The sequence below is a fragment of the Acomys minous genome (genome assembly GCF_964271855.1).
Source record: "Acomys minous genome assembly, chromosome: 12".
Taxonomy (NCBI): domain Eukaryota; kingdom Metazoa; phylum Chordata; class Mammalia; order Rodentia; family Muridae; genus Acomys; species Acomys minous.
Window position 1 is genome coordinate 96,560,646 of NC_140493.1, and position 17,647 is coordinate 96,578,292.

General features: G+C 39.3%; 1 protein-coding gene across 15 annotated transcripts in view; it reads right to left on the bottom strand.

Annotated features, from left to right (window-relative positions):
- Nucleotides 1–17,647, bottom strand: part of KANSL1 (KAT8 regulatory NSL complex subunit 1) — a 122,191-nt gene that overhangs the window by 50,438 nt on the left and 54,106 nt on the right. The window lies entirely within an intron of this gene.

The following is a 17,647-nucleotide window of genomic DNA, read 5'->3' on the forward strand; positions in this document are numbered from 1 at the left end:
CTGGCCGTTTATTACATCATGTAATGAAATACTTTTAGTAGGAAAAGAGTGTTGTACTTTCAACCAAACAAATCACAGTCCCTTAACAATACAGGCTAGTATATATTCAGGCATAATTAAATAAAAAGCATGAAATATGTATTTAAAAACAATAAATACTGCAACAAGGGCTAAGGGAAATAAATGAAATCTAACAGACCATATTTTGACTCTTCTTAATGAGTTCCTGTAAGTCAAACTGTTTCTTTTTTACACTTGTAAACTTACAAATGTCTACAAAACTAGGTCATACCTATAATTGGATAGGCTTTTTTTTTTTTTTGGAGGGGGGGTCATTTTACAATAGAATACTGCTTTAAAGATGTCAGAGATGTGAGAGAAGAGGGTGATGGTGCCCATCTGCAAGACAAACACTTAAAAGGCTGAATGAGGAGGACTTTCATAAGTTTGAATCAGCCTGGGCTACATATGCTAGGCCAGACAGGGTTGCAAAAATAAGATCTTGTTTCTTTCTTTTTTTTTTTTTTTTTTAAGATTTATTTATTATTATGTATATAGTGTTCTGCCTGCCAGAAGAGGGTATCACATCACATTACAGATGGTTGTAAACCACCATGTGGTTGCTGGGAATTGAACTCAGGACCTGTGGAAGAGCAGGTGATGCTCTTAACCACTGAGCCATCTCTCCAGCCCCAACACCTTGTTTCAAAACAACAGGTGAGACGTGTCAGGCACCCGTAAGCATTTGTGCACATGCGTGCGCTAAAAAATAAAATAAAAATAAAAAGGGTCCTGCACCTTCTTGCTAATTTTCTGAGTTCTCTTGATGGCTTTGACTTTCAAATGTTGAGGTTTAAACACTTAAACACCTTTAAAAAATAAAAATGTCTTCCAGTTACATCCTGACCTCTTACTGTTACTTACCTTATCTGTTACTCTTGTCCATTACAGTTAAGTCCCATATATTAAAATAAAATGTGTGCCAGGCTGGACGTGGTACTGCAATGCCCAGTGAAATCTCAGTTTCTGACTAGCCAATAAAAACATGTCTTATGCCCTGGATGACACTGTAATTCCACAATTAGATAATGGTTCTTCACTTTTTCATCCTCAATTGTAATATTTACAGGCAGTGACTTATTTTTTTTTACATCTCTGGACAGTCCAATATTTTAAACTACAAAGATAATGAATAAATCTGCTATATAAGTGTTAGAGATTGTACCCATATAAAGGGCAGATGGGAAACCATGCATAATTCCTGGTATAAAATATGAATTAAAAAAATCACTTATCTAAAACAACACGTTTACACATGTAAATTTTCAGAATTGTTTATAGTAGTTTATAGTATTCTTCAACTATAAAATCAAGGGAGGTTAAGGAGATAGCACAGTTAGTAAAATACTTCTTGATCAAACCCAAGGACCTGGTTTCAGATCCTCAACACCAAGCACTCATATACAAGCTGGACATTGTGGTAAGCACCATAACCGTAGCACTGGGGGACTGAACTCACTGGCTACCCATCCATGACAAGTCAGTGAGTTCCAGGTTCAGTAGGAAGAAACCATCCTTCAAAAAAACAAGGTAAAGCCAGGCAAGATGGCCCATGCCTTTAAGCCCAGCATTTAAGGATGCTGAGGCCTGTGAGTTCAAGACTAGCCTGGTCACTAATCAATTACAGGCCAGTCAGAGCTACAAAGTGAAACCCTGTCTCCTCAAAACAAGCAAACAAAATAATAAATAGGTAAATAGAAGAACCCCAGTGTTGACCTATACCCCTACTCACCTGCATCCACACACCCATATGAACAAGTACAAATAAAACATGTGCCAAAAAAAAGAGAGCGGACATTCCATTAGAACACTAACCGTCCACTGAATTGACTAAGCCAATGGGAGCAGTGATGAACTGGCAAGAAGAACATGACACCGAGACTCATCTAACCGCTTCGTCTCACACAAGCCACCCTAAATACTCTGAAATGATGGGAGGCTCCAGCTGCCCAGACTGATCTATAGTGTAAAAAGAATTCTAGCTGGCCAACGAGCTTAACACAGAGCTGGCAATCTCTTTTGTAATAGAGCCTGGGATAGTCTTAAATAAATGTGGCATGCCTGCACATATAAGCAGGTCAGGGAATAACTTTAGGAAGCAATTTCTCTCTTTTTACTACAGGATTTAGGGATGAAACTCAGGTTGAAGTCTTGTGTATTGATATATACCTTTAATCCTGCCTAGCACTTGGGAGGCAGAGGCAAGAAGACCTTTATGAGTTCGAGGCCAGCTTCATCTACACGTCATGTGTGAGGGCCAGCCTGGGTTCCACAATAAGATTCTACATCAAAATAAAATAAAATAGAGCTGGGCTTGGTGATGCCATCTCTAATCCCAGCAGGAGGCAGAGGTAGGTTAATCTCTGTGACATTGAGGCCAACCTGATCTACAAATTGAGTTTGAGGAAATCATAAATAAGATAGATAGATAGATAGATAGATAGATAGATAGATAGATGGATAGATGGATAGATAGAAGACTCAGAGGTTAAGAACACTGTCTGCTCTTCCAGAGGTCCGGAGTTCAATTCCCAGCAACCACATGGTGGCTCACAACCATCTATAATGAGATCTGATGCCCTCTTCTGGCCTGCTGGTTCACATGCAGTCAGAGTACTGTATGAATGTATGAACATATGAATGAATGAATCTTTTTTTTAAAGATGGGATAGATAGACCCATCTTTAAGCTGTCAGACCTGAACACCAAACATTTTACCTGTCAAATCATTTTGCCATCCCAAGGCTAAATTTCCCTCATTAAAACTTTGATTCCATGCACAATCTTAATTCAAGCACATTGCATTTGACCCATATTTAATCTTCACAAAGAAAGATGTGAACGGAAAGTCACAGCCTGGCACATCGTGCCACGTGCCTGTGGTTCTAGCAGTTGTGGATCTGAGTTTCAGGCCAGTCTTATACATAGAAGATCATTTCAATAGAACACCACGGTTAAAAAAAAAAAAAAAGGAAAAAAGGAAAAGAGAAAAGAAACTACACTTCTAAACCAGTTATCAGTTCAATTCTACTTCTTATATGCCACTGTTTTTATGAGCCCGTTACTGAGCAGAAATATCTGCATTCCAAGACAAAATTTCTGAGAAATATGCTATCAAGAGGGACAAAGCTTACTGTGACTAAGGAATAAGTAACTGGGGGGGGGGGGGGGGTGGGGGTGGCACACGCCTCTAATCCCAGCACTTGGGAGGCAGAGGCAGGAGGATCACTGTGAGTTCGAAGCCAGCCTGGGCTGTTACACAGAGAAAAACCCTGTCTCAAGAACAACCACCACCACCCCCAAAAAGAAAGAAAAGCATGTAATAACATGCATTTATATGTTATCCTCCTCCAAAAAAAAAAAAGCCAGATAATGTATTCCAGCAGTTCAGTATCCGTATCATAGGAATATGAACTCTCCTGCCCCCACCAACCATTCCCAGTTTTCCTACCTCAATACACTTTTCACCTACCTTCTGAGACCAGAAAGTCTTTCCTTCTTTATAACTCCAGCAAATCAAAACATAGCAAGCTGTTGCGTTAATTCATACAACCTCTATGACTTGGCCAAGCCACCACTTTTTTACTCATTAGAACACTATAAAACAATCCCCTAATCGTCATTTCCCTGCTCCTGTCTTCAGACGTCAAGCATTCCCTTCAAACAGATCAGTTCAAGGAGGCAGCTGCTTTCTTTCCAGACCTTACAGCAGCAGTTCTCAACCTGTGGGTCATGAACCCTTAGGGAGTTGAATGATCTTTTCACAGGGGTGACCTAAGACCATCAGAAAACAGATACACATTACGATTCATAACAGTGGCAAAATTACAGTTATGAATTAGCTATGAAATTAGTTTCATGGGGGGGCTGGAGAGATGGCTCAGGTGTTAAGAGCATTCATTGACTGCTCTTCCAGAGGACCCAGGTTCAATTTCCAGCACCCATATGGCAGTTCACAATTGTCTGTGACCCCTGTTCCAGGGGATCTGATACCCTCACACAGATGCACATGCAGTCAAAACACCAAAGAACATAAAATAAAATAATTAAAAAATAATTCTCTGGTTTGGGGTCACAACAACACGGGAAACTGTATTCAAGGTTCAAAAGCATTAGGAAAGCTTACAACCACTGCACTAGAGGAAGAGCTACAATCCTTATAACAAAGGTCTTTCCTATGTCTCCATGGCTGATTGTTCATACTGTATGTACAATATGTTAGGCTTTTACCATAGTACTTATGACAATTTATTGTCTTGACAAACCTTATCCCTCCCTCCACAAAAAAAATAGGGGCAGTATTTATATGCTGTTTTCTGCAGCAAATGAAAACTGCCTGGCCTTCAAAAGTAAGCCGTCAGTAATTTGTTGGACTAAAAAAAAGGAAATAACAATTCAAGGCTGAGCATGGTGGTGCACCCCTTTAATCCCAGCACTCAGGAGGCAGAGGCAGGTCTCTGAGTTTGAGACCAGCCTGGTCGGTCTACAGAGTAAGTTCCAGAACAGCCAAGGCTAAATAGAGAAACTCTGTCTAAAAATAAAACAAAACAAGCAAGCAACCAACCAGCCAAACAAACAAAATAAATGATCTTTAGGATGACATAACTGAGACTGAGGCCAGAATGCTTAGAGGCTTGAAATCCTCTATGAGAAATGCATATGGCCTGAGGCGAGGCTTCTATTTTTGGGAACTCCCTTATCTATTTCTCAAGGCTCTAATATAGCAACTAAGTATACAAATATTTAATCTACTATCAATTATTATATAGGTAGATTCTATAAAAATACTTAAAACATGTATTCAAGCCATGAAATATGGTATCTTTATTCATGTTTATAACACAAATGCTATAAAACTAACTGGCTAAGAATACTATGTGTAAAAGGTCCCTATCAAGCACTGAGATTACTTAGAAACCATTACCTATCCTAATCAAGCAACTTTGGCACATGAAATGAAAGCACTCCTACTAAAAGCAAGCGTCTAGACCAAATACACCAGTCCAAGTGCCAATGCCTTGATTCGGGTGGGAGGAAATGTGTGCCTATCCCCTCAGGCCACAAAACTTCATTTCCAAAGACTCTCTGGCTCCTAATTCAACAAAAGCAGCTTTTTTGTTGTTGTTGTTGTTTTGTTTTTCGAGACAGGGTCTCTCTGTGTAGCCTTGGCTGTCCTAGACTCACTTTGTAGACCAGGCTGGCCTCGAACTCGGCGATCCACCTGCCTCTGCCTCCCAAGTGCTGGGATTAAAGGCCACACCTAGCCTACAAAAGCAACTCTTAATAGCTGAAAATGAGGGTCAATAGAAGGGTGCTCCAGGTAACAATCCTCCTTTATTTTTACTTACATAGGTTTTTATTTGTATTCCTGGTGGGCCTGGAATTTGCTTTGTAGACCAGGCTGGCCTCCAATTCACAGAGATCCACCTGCCTCTGTCTCCAAATGCTGAGATTAAAGGCGTGCACCACCACAGTGGGCCTAATTTCTCTTGTATAAATGCTCTACCAATATGATTAGGAAAAGATGCCTTAAAGAAAGAAGTAGAGAGGCAGAGGCAGGTGGATCAATGTCAGTTTGAGGCCAGCTTGGTCTACAAAGTGAGTCTAGGACAGCCAAGGATACACAGAGAAACAAACCCTCTCTCGAAAAACCAAACCAAACCAAACCAAACCAAACCAAAAAGCCAGAAGATCTGAGCTTGAGCTCCAGAACCCACATGGTAAACAGAGATAAGAACACACTCATACAAGCCATCCTCTGACATTTTCATATGCTCCATGGCAGTCAGTCATAACAACTAAATGCACGTATTTTTTCCCAAAAAGTTAAGACGACCAAAACAACAACCTCCACCCCCTAACCCCCCAAAACCTAGTCAAGCAAAAACCAACCAACCACAAACCTGAACACAGAAACACACTTACGAAGAGCATGAGTTTGAGGCCATGCCAGAAATACACAAGAGGCCTGGCTGAAAACAACAACAATAACAACAACGTGGCTAAAACAATAGTTTCAACATTGCAAACATTTCAGATCTATATAGACTTCAGTGATAAGAATTTATCACTACTATCCATTTCAGTTCAGTTCTCGGGCTTTAAAACCCTGCAATGATAGTTAAGAGAGGAATACATTTCACATTGGTGTTAGTAATACTAAAAGTAGCTACTACTTACTCAAAGCCTGAAGAGTCTGGTACTTGACATACAGTATTTTCTTTCTAACGACCTAACAAAGTAAATATAACATTTTAAGGATACTTACTATTAGAAATGGAATTATCTCAATAAATACACACCTAGTCTGTGCATACAGGAATTCAGGCTCAGGTATAACTGACAGTCTACATGCTAAAATACGTTCAATATGAACTGGATTCTGAATAATATCAAGGAATGCTATCACAGTAGGCTATCAGAGCAAATAAAAGGGAGGTTAAAATCTTAGAATACCTTTTAATTTCTCAACTTTACTCTTCCACAATCCTTTACAGAACAGCTGCATACTCTACCCTGAGTATTTAGTTGCTTTGATGAATAGTGAAAAAAGGTGAAAATGTGTCTGGCTATATATTCTAACAAAATGAATTGTGATGCTAAGAGAACAAAACTCTACAGGAATTTCAGTTAACATATCTTAATTTTTAATTTACTGTTGTGTGGGTGTGGTGTGTATGAGAGTGTGAGTGTACATGTGAAGGTCAGATGACAACTGTCTGGTTCTCTATGCCGTGGGATTCAGGAATTGAACTTAGGTCACCAATATTGTGCAGCAAACACTTTTACTTGAGTTAATTTGTAACTACCTCTAGTCAGTCTATTTAAGTGGACCTATTCAGAGATCAATGTGGCAGCATTATGGAAGCACACAAATATATTTAAACAAAGCATCCTCTACAAAATACCACCATTTTCTTGCAAGTGAGTTCAAAAGGTCATGTTCACCCCTCACCATTACACTAAGGACAGGTACCTAATCACAACTCAGAAGTTTTCTGAATAGAAACCTAACTGCATTCTATTAAGAATCTGTCTTTCCTAAAAACGGAAATAGACTCCATGGTTCAAAGTGGGAGGAAAAGAAAACAGAAAAACACAAAATGGCTTGGAAAAATATTACCTTCAAAACGACAACAAAGTCTTTTAAAAAGTCAAAGGCTAGTAGTAACTGAACATACCATTCTCTGTCAATTCTCAACTACTATAATACACTTCCCAAGCCAGTTAGCTGCCTGTAAAGAATACATGGTGAACCAGGACACAGCAACTGCTTCAGAGAAACCTCAAACCCTCCTTTCGGAGTCTTTACATGGCCCACAAAGTTCCTATTTGCTCTGGTTCCTGCTTATATTAGGATCTTTAGGAAACACACTCAACTTTCTCCCTTGTGTATATGCTTTGGCCAAAATAAAGGTCATTACTAGGTCTTCTTTCAGGATCCTTCGTTTGGGCTCTGCTATGCTCACAGTAACTACAATTTTAACCAGTAAATCAAAACACTTTTTGGATACATGTTATGTTTCAAAGTACTTTTGATGGGGTGGTGAACAAGGCAAACCCAGTAACAAGAGATCTACAACCAAGATAAGAAGAGAAACCAAAAAGGCCCAAGCTGTGTATGAATACATTGAAAAGTGGTTCTTATTTTTACCCTTTTTTTGGGGGGGGGGGCTTTTGACAGGGTTTCTCTGTGTAGCTTTGGCTGTCCTGGACTTGCTTTGTAGACCAGGCTAGCTTACTCACAGAGATCCACCTGCTTCTATCTCTGTCTCCCCAAGTGCTGGGATTACAGGCATGCACCACTGCACTGGGCTTAAAAATCATTTGGTTATTGAGTGCTGCAAGGGTAAACAAAATGGGTAATAGAGAATGAGCTTTGTCTTTTAAAGCTAGATATCAAGGCCCCTTTTTTCCCCTTTTCAACTGAAAGTGGTAGAAACCTGAATAAGGGTGAAGAATTGAATCAAGATGACAGTAGATTTGGACCAAAGCTTTTTAAGCAGAGAGAACTCCAAATCAATAGAGAGGGATACACTCAGCCTATTGAGAAGATGGAGCCCAGGGAGACAATGACAAAAGGTGAGATGGTGAAGAGCAGAGCCGGATGCTGTAGGTACTTGGTAGAACCAGAATTTTAGATTGTGACAGGAAGGAAATTTAAGCAGGAGAACAGTATATTATCGTTTACATTTTGATATCATGTGAACGCTGTTGGAGAACACACTGGAGATGATCAAGAACATCAGGGAGATGTAGAAGGCTAAGGGTACCCAGGTTAAAGATGAAACTAGGGTGATAGAAGCCAAACTATAGCATGCCATTTGAATTCAGAATGTAATCTGAAGAGAAGAGTTGACAACATTCATCAGTGGAACAGACACAGGATATGAGGAAGGACACGCACAGATGGCCCGAACACCTGTCTTATAGAAAGGTTTCTGACCATCAGAAATACAGGGGCCTTGTTTGACACAGTCAAGTCCTTGAACACAGAAAGAGGTGACGAACAAAACCTCAGCCCTCTGTAAAACAGGAAGTACTTTTAAGCACTGAGCTATCCCTCCAGATCTTGGAACCCAATGTCTTACACACCACACAAATGATTATATAAGCACCTACAGCACATAATCTACATACTTTCTACTGCAAATTAGGCTGATGAGACTTTCTTTAATTGAAAGTGTTATTTTTCCTGAAAATTGGCAAAGTTATTTTCACTTTATCACATGGCTTACCTATCCATAGTTTCACTATTCCTGGTAGCAGAGAAAAGAATCAATTTTCTCCTCTCCTTTCTGGTAAAGTCAGTGTCTTCCCCTGTCAACGCTCAGGACTGACATGATCAACAGAAAGGAACACCTGACATTGTCAACATTCACACTGAAAATTATTTCTTGTATTGGCTAGATTGAGCAAGAAAAAGCATTTGTTCTGCAAATGTGATAACCAGAGTTCCACCTCTAGAATCCACAAGAAGGTGAAAAAATAACTTCCACATGTGTGCCCCCCACTCAAGAAATGAAGAGTTAAAAAAAAATATTCCTCAATGGTAACAGATAAGAAAAAGAGTAAGTAGATCCCCTCATTCTCCCCCCCCCCCCCGCCCTGCTGTCTTTCTATTGCCCTCACCCCCAAAATTCTTCTGGACATTAAGACAGGACCTCACTACAAGTCAGGCTGGTCTTCCACTCAGAATCATCTAACTTTCACAGAGGCACACTACATTTGACTTTCCTCCTCTTTGGTTTTTGCTTATTGTTTTTTTTTTAACTAATTAATCTCCCTCCCTGACACCAGTACTCTCAAATAGTCAAAACACTACTTAGTGATAAGTTTTCTTTCTTTTGCCTGTCTTGGAAGCCGGATATTTATTTATTTGTTTGTTTTTCAGGCAGGGCTTTTCTTTGTAGCCTTGGCTGCCCTGTATTTGCTTTGTAGACCAGGCTGGCCTCAAATTCACAGCAATTGTCCTACTTCTGCCTCCCTGCCACCATACCCAGTTGTTTTACCTTAACTCTTAATACAACTGTCTGACTTTCTGTTTTTGTTTTTAAGGCAAAACTAAATAAAATGGCCTGCCATGGGGTCCCAAGCCTGTAATTCCAGCACTCGGGGAGGCAGAGGCAGGCAAATCTCTGTGACTTCAAGGCCTGCCTGTCTACAAAGCAAGTCCAGAGCAGCCAAGGCTACACAGAGAACCCCTTTACACACACAGACACACACACAGACACAGACACACACACACACAGACACACACACACACACACACACACACACACACACACACACACACACACACACGGAGCTGGGTGTGGTGGTGCACGCCTGTAATCCCAGAATTTGGGAGGCAGAGGCAGGTAGGCAATTGTGAGTTCAAGGCCAGCCTGGTCTACAAAGCAAGTCCAGGCTACAAAGAGAAATCCTGTCTCGAAAAACAAAACAAAATAAAAAGTCCAGAGAAAAAGAAATCATCAGTGTGCTGAACACAAAACATTCTTTGTCATTACCGCCCAAGTAATGCAGCCTAACTACTTACAAGTAAGATAACTACTTACATTGCATTAGGTATTACCTAGAGCGTTCACAAGCAAAGAAATATATAAATGCTTAATGTTTTACATGTCATACCAAGCAAAATAATTGTTCTCATTAAATTAAAAATTCCTAATTCCCTCAAGTCAAAATTACTCCTTTTACAGTTTACAATATTAATCTGTCCACCACTTTTACCTATTATGCCACTCACACTCATTCCACAGGTGCACACCCCAACCACTCACACTCATTCCACAGGTGCACACCCCAACCACTCACACTCATTCCACAGGTGCACACCCCAACCACTCAATGAATTGCTCACTGTTAAAGGAATTGCAGAGAAATCCTGGCTTTGAAGCAATACAAACCAGATTCTAGTTCTTGGTTTTAGCAAATTAGTAAGTAAGCTGTGCAACCATTCTAAGCCATGTATCTAGTATGTATTTTTTCCACATGTAAAAATGTGTACATGTTTAACGTATATGCAAGCATAATTCCTGGCTGCTGAGACGGCTCAGTGGGTGAAAAGCACAGCACACAAGCCTGACAACCTGAGCCTGATCCCCAAAGGGACAAGAGAACCAACTCCACAGAGCTGTCCTCTTACCTCTGCTCATGCACACTCCCCACCACTGGAAAACTAAAACAGAACACCAAGAATCGGCACTGGGAGTTTCATTCCTTTTTGCCTGATCTGTATACAACAGCATTCCTTTATCTCTGGGAACCAACTCTCCAATGGAAATGATTCTTAGAAACACAATAAAAAATAAGCTCAAATTTTAAATAGCATTCAGGTAAAAATCTCCCATCACAACTTGAGTAAATCAACTTAACCAAGAGGTAGGGTCTTGAATTGACCACACACACACACACACACACACACAAGATTCTACAATACAGTTTAAAAGAGTAACACAACAATCATCATTTCACCACTTTGAGATAGTCTGAGGATATAGGCAGTTCTGTTGATAAAGGAGTCCTTCAAATATATAGCTCCCAGGCTGGAGAGATGGCTCAGAGACCACTGACTGCTCTTCCAAAAGATCCTAAGTTCAATTCCCAGAAACCACATTGTGGTTCACAACTACCTATAATGAGACCTGGTGTCCTCTTCTAGCATCCAGGCACACGTGCAGGCAGAATACTGTATAAATAATAAATGAATAAATCATACACATATACACACACACCCCACCCCAAAATTTAAAACTTAAGCCTGAACAATTAGACTAACATTTCTAATCTGTGAAATATTTGTACAAGGAAATATTTTTAATACACATACAACAAACTCAAAAATGAATCGCCTTTGCCCTATATAAATAAAATAAATTGAAGCACAAATTCCTCATGACCATAAGTTAGGCAAAAATTTCTTATACTATGACACAAAAACTAGAAGGAAAAACAGAACTAGAGTAAGGTATTGATATATGATGAGCTCATTTTGGTCTAAACATCCTACTCTGTACTTACAGAAACCTGGATGGAATAAGGCAATCACTCAATGTGGTCTTTTAATGCAATCCAAAGACACAGTACACATAAAATGTGCAAGGACACAACCAATGTATACCACATTCAGTGGTACAGCAAGCTTGTAATAATAAAGAGAAAACCAACAATACACACTACAGTACCAGAGCCAGTGAGACAGATCAGCAGGAAAGCACTTCCTGAGCAAGGTCAGCAATCAGGGCACATGTACTCACACACATCATATATACACAAATTAAAATAAAACAAAAATGGTTAACTATATGGATATTTCTCTATGAATATATAAATAACCAGTAAGTACTTAAAAAGATTATTAATACCATTTGTCATCAGAGAACCTAAAACCCAAGCTAGCCACTAGCATGGAAGACTGCGAATACCCAGTGGAAAAGAGTGTGTAGAGACTGGAATCCTTATTCACAGCTAATAAAAATGTAAAATGATAGAACAGTTTCAGAAAACAGTCTACTTCAAAAAAGTAAGTTATTCTATGACCCAGTAATTGTACTCCTAGGTACATGCATAGCTGAAAGCACAGGTTCGCCCACAGAAACCTGAACATGAGTCTTCATAGCTAATGGTAGAAATAACCCAAAGCACATTAAAAGATGAACAAACAAAATGTGGCAGAACCACACATTGGGACACTGCTGGATGTGATGGCGTATCCCTTTAATTCCAGCATGCAGGAGGCAGGGGCAGGTAGAGCCCTATGACTGAGGCCAGACTGGCTGCCCAGTGAGTTCCAGCCAAGGCTACGCAGTGAGACCCTGTTGCAAATCATACACACAAAAGGCATTAAATAACTAAGTACTATTATAGGCAATATTAGACAGGTTTCCTTTTTGCTTTTTTTGTTTTGTTTAAAGTTAGTATCCATAACTGTTAAAAGAATTATGAAAAATGAAAATAGCTAGGCACTCAAAGAAAATATCATGATTCCATTTGTGTGAAATGTCTAGAAGCAACTCTATATAAGTAAGTCATAACCCCAGGGAAATGAGGAAGAACAATGTTTTTGCTTACTGGAATACAGTATTTATTTACAAATAGTGAAAATCTTCTAGAACTAGATAGTTGGGACAATTTGTTTGCAGGAATTGGATCTCCTCCATGTGGGTCCTGGGGAAATCACACCCACGCCACCAGGTTTGGAATAAATGCCTTTACCCATTGAGCCACCTTGCTGGCCCCTATTTTATTTATTTATAATAATACAAAAATATTAATTATATCACAAAAAATAATAATAATAACCTGATGGGATGGTGCATGCCTGTAATCCAGTAGAGTTTTAGGCTATTTTGCCTCTAAATGAATAGGATCTTTTTTTTTTTTTTTTTTTTTTTAAATTCTGACTCTCTACAACTGTATCAAAAAATGGACTGGGGGTCAGTAAGGTAACTCAGAAAGCAAAGGTGCTCGCCAAACTGACAATCTAAGTTCAATCCCTGGGACTCACACAGGGGTGTGGGTGAGGGGAAGAAGAACATCAAATCCCACAAGTCATCCTATATGCTGCCCACATGCATACCATGACATGTTCACACACATACACCCCAAATGAATAAACTCAGCAAATTGTGCTGGTTTCATTTTTGCTTTTTTTGTTTTGTTTAAAGTTAGTATCTGGTAACTTACAATATGGGCTACAGAGGGTAGTGAACTAGATAGTGCCTATACATCTTAGTTCCCAGTCTCATGTACATAATCCTTTTAAAATATTTCTATTGTCCAAACACCAGACATACTGAGTATCACAGTATAAATTCTTTCACTGAAATGATCTGAACCAGTAAGGGAATGAAAATCTTGCTGTTGGAGCTGCTGGTGGCTCAGTTTGGTTATAAGCATTACACTGAGTGCTCTTTCTGAGGACCTGGTTGATTCCCAGCACTATGGAGGAGCTAACATTCTTTAATTCATGTTCCAGAAGGATCCGATGCCCTTTGCAGTCTCTGAGGACAATGCATATGTGTGGTACATACACATATAAACCAAGCACCCAAATGCATCTAACAATTGGGTGTAACTCCAGTTCCAGGGGTTCTGACTCCTGACTTCTCCTAACACCCCATGCATGTGGTGTGTAGACATACATGCAGGAAAAGCATTCACACACATGAAAAGTTTATACTCTTAACTCAAGTCATCTCTCCAGCCCCATTACTATGGTATTTTGATGATTACTTAAAATAGAGTAAAAAGTTCAAATTGTTTTATCTATGCTTTTTTGTTGTTGTTGTTGTTGTTAAAAAAAAGAAAACATTTGCTTAATACCATATAGATTAGTATCTAGATGAAAAGGTTAGAACACATTAATTGCTCAAAATATGTAATTTTGGAGCTCAGGGATGCCTAGTGTTTGTGGCTCTGGGACATGAAGTTAAATAAAAAACCCAGGTCACTAACATACCTCACTATTTTCTTACAGTGACTCAACATCACTGAACACTAGCAACATACCTATCTTCCTAACCAACAATGACTCAACACCTTTTTGATGTACAAGCGTTCAATGAAATAATAACCTAGCCAGGTAGACCACAAAGGGGGTGGTGAGGTGGCTCATGAGGTAAGGGTGCTTGTTGCCAAGTTTAAGTCTGAGTTCAATGTTAAGAATTCCTAAAAATTCATAGTACTTCAGCAGGACATGGTAGCACATGCCTTTAATCCCAGCATTCAGGAGATAGGTGCAGGCAGATCAAAGCCAGTCTGGTTCTCAAGGTGAGTCCAGGACACACAGGGACACACAGAGAAACCGTGTCTCGAAAAAATAGAAAAATAAAAAAGTTCACAGTACTTCAAGATCACTAACTGCTTCACATTTATAAACTAGACAATGCATGTAGCTACTAACATACCTACAGTTCTCTTAACAAGACTTGACTCTAAGTGAGAAAAGGTTTTTCTTGTTTTCTGAACTAAAATTCTCTTTATATTACCAAATGTTAATGTATACAAAGTTCAACAAATATTATTTAACCCCAGTAGAGGTCTTGAGGTAAGAAACAATCACATTTAGGGGTGGAGGTAGATCTGGAAATAGTTGGGGAGAGAGTAGGGAGGTCAATAAGATAAAAACATCATATGCATATATGAAGTTTTAAAAAATTAATAAATCTCTTCATGGGCCACTGTTCCCAGCTGGAATAGCCACTCTTAAACTCAGAAGTTATCCAACAGAAGAGCGTTCAAACAGTAGAAAATATTTCAGCAACACTAAACTGAAATTCTTAGAGGTAATAAAATGAATTTTCTTCCTGAACACTGCACATCTGCAGTCACTGGATAAAGTGTGGACACTGTGAAGGCCAAAGTCTTCTAACACAGTCTCTGAAGGGTCTCAACTGTTCCACTGAGCTGGTGGAAACAACCGGTTTGAAGTAAGAACAGGTAATTTTCAACATAGACACTAAAAACTGATAATACAATTATAATGATAGCTCTTTGTTATTACGATTTTACCATTTGCTATACCATAGTGTCCCCCACAAAAGTTGATAGTTTGCAGGATGTTATTTTGCTCTGTTGTAAATCAAATTATCAGCCTGAGGATGCAGCTAAGTGATGGTACTGTGTATGCCAGATGTTTTCTATACTGGGGTGTGGAAAAGAGTTTTTATGATCAAAATCACTTCCTGGCCCTTTTACAGATAGATCACTGTTCCCATAGCTAAATTAAAACGTACATGAAGTTGTCAAGTTTCTTTAGATTACCAAGCAAAACTTTCCCACATCTACCTTCTTATAGATGATGGACCAATGGAAAACTAAGCAAAATGAGACAAATACAAAAATGGAGGCAGAACAACCTCAATTTCCCAATCTGTCTCAGCTATAGCTCAAGATCCTGCTTAAAATCTAACAAACAAAATAACCAACTACAAATACATAGTGACAGTCTATAGGGTTTATAAATAATGTATGTTTCTGCTGAGATCAACCAGTGCGCACAAAATTAAAGATAATGACTGCCCCCTCCACCAATATTCAATAGTTCCTGATGAAGGGTTAGGGCCACATTCATACCTAGTACCTGAGGAAATCATTTGAGTATGTTGGGTTCTCTGAAACTAAACCCAGGTCTTCTGCAAGAGTAGAAAGTGCTCTTACCCGTGGAACTGTTTCTCAAGCACCACACTTTATTTTCTACCATAATCAATTTGTTAATGCAGTATCTGGAAATGCTAGTAAATTCCTCAATTTTTCTGTCTAGAGTTTTGAAAGAGGGCTCTAGGAAGATGGCTCAATCAGTCAAGTGTCTGCAAGGGAAGCATGATGATTTCAGAATCCCCAGCACATGTAAAAAGCTAGGCACTGCAGAGCTCATGCCTGTAATACGAGGGAGGGGAAGGTGCACACTGGAGGTTCCCCGGGCCTCATGAGCTAGCCAGACTTCCTAGCCAATCACTGAACTCCAACTTCAATGGGAAAAACAAAACAAAAAAAAAGTCGTCAACCTCTAGCCTCCAAATGTGTAACAAATATATATACACACACATACATACTTTTAAAAAAACTTTGAAGAGAGCTAAACAGAAAAACCATCTTCCTAAAGAATATTGTTAATTAGCTCTTCACTTTCATCTACACACTAATTTTATATAGTATTTATTCACTTTCTCCATACTTTCTCCACAGCATATTTGAATAACCTTTAGTTTTCAAAACTATCTGATCCTCTTAAACACCACAGTTAATAACCTAAGCTGTCAAGCCACACATCGGGTCTATTTGCACAGGCAAGATATTTTCAATTAAGAGGTGTGGCACTGGGGGGAGTGGTGCTTTAATGGAAGGCAGTGGCAAGTGGGCTCTGTCAGTCTGAGGCTAACCTTCTACATAGTGAGTTCTCGGACAGCTCCTCCTCAAAATGAATGAATGAAATTTAAGGTGTGGCATAGCTTAATCTAGGTCATAAAGTGACTAGCTGCCCAAGCTGTTGCCCAGGGTTCTTTTCTCTTCATTGATCAAGACAAAGTAGGAAAATACCAATGAACTAAGAAGTATGTTACATCGTTCTGCCCCCTCCCAAATGTCTCAAAATAAAGAAAACACACAAAATCTAAAGGGCATAAATCAACATCCTTTTAAACAAATTTTTATGTGCATGGGTGCTTTGACTATATGTATGTGTGTATATCATGTGTGCCTGGTGCCCAAGGAGATCTTAGGAAGGCATTCAATACCCTGAAACTAGTTACAGATGGCTGTTGGTCACTATTAGGCCAGATCCTCGGCAAGAACAACAGAAGGCTCTTAACCACTTAATCATCTCTCCAGCCTCAACTAACATTCTTTTCAATTTTACTAGGACAAGTGTCACATTTCAAGGATTACAATTAAAATATTTTATATCCTCATATATTCACACCTATAACCATCGCCTAACGTAACTCTTAATGTTGTCAACTCGACAGGATATAAAAATCACCTAGGAGACAAGGCTCCAGAAACATCTAAGAGAAATTTTGATTAGGTTAACTGAGGTGGGAAGAGCTCCTCACGTGGGTGGCACCACACAGCTAAGGCCACAGACTGAACTAAGAAAGCAGATGGATATAAATATCCATGCTCCCCTGCTTCTTGGAGGTGGATACAATGTGACTAACCATCTCAGTGCCCTGCTGCCAGGACTTCTTATCCATTATAGACTACTCCCTCAAACTGAAAACTGACACTTCTTCCCTTAAATTGCTTGTCAGGTTTTTCTTTTCAAAGGAGGGCCCACCCACCCCCCCCACCCCCGCAGGCAACTAATATACCTAATCATCTGTCTAAAATACCCCCAAGGGCTGGAGAGATGGCTCAGCCGTTAAAGGCTAGGCTCACAACCATAAATATAAAATACCCCCAACAATAAATAAATGGAAGCAATATTGCATAACTGTGCTCTAATAAAGCTCCATTTTCCAAAACAAACAAAAAGTAGCCTTGGTTAGCTGCACTTGCACTGCAGAGTTAATTCTGCTAACTCAATATAAGTAATTATATTACTTATTTCATGTTGGAACCATATAGCAAGGCATATGTGAAG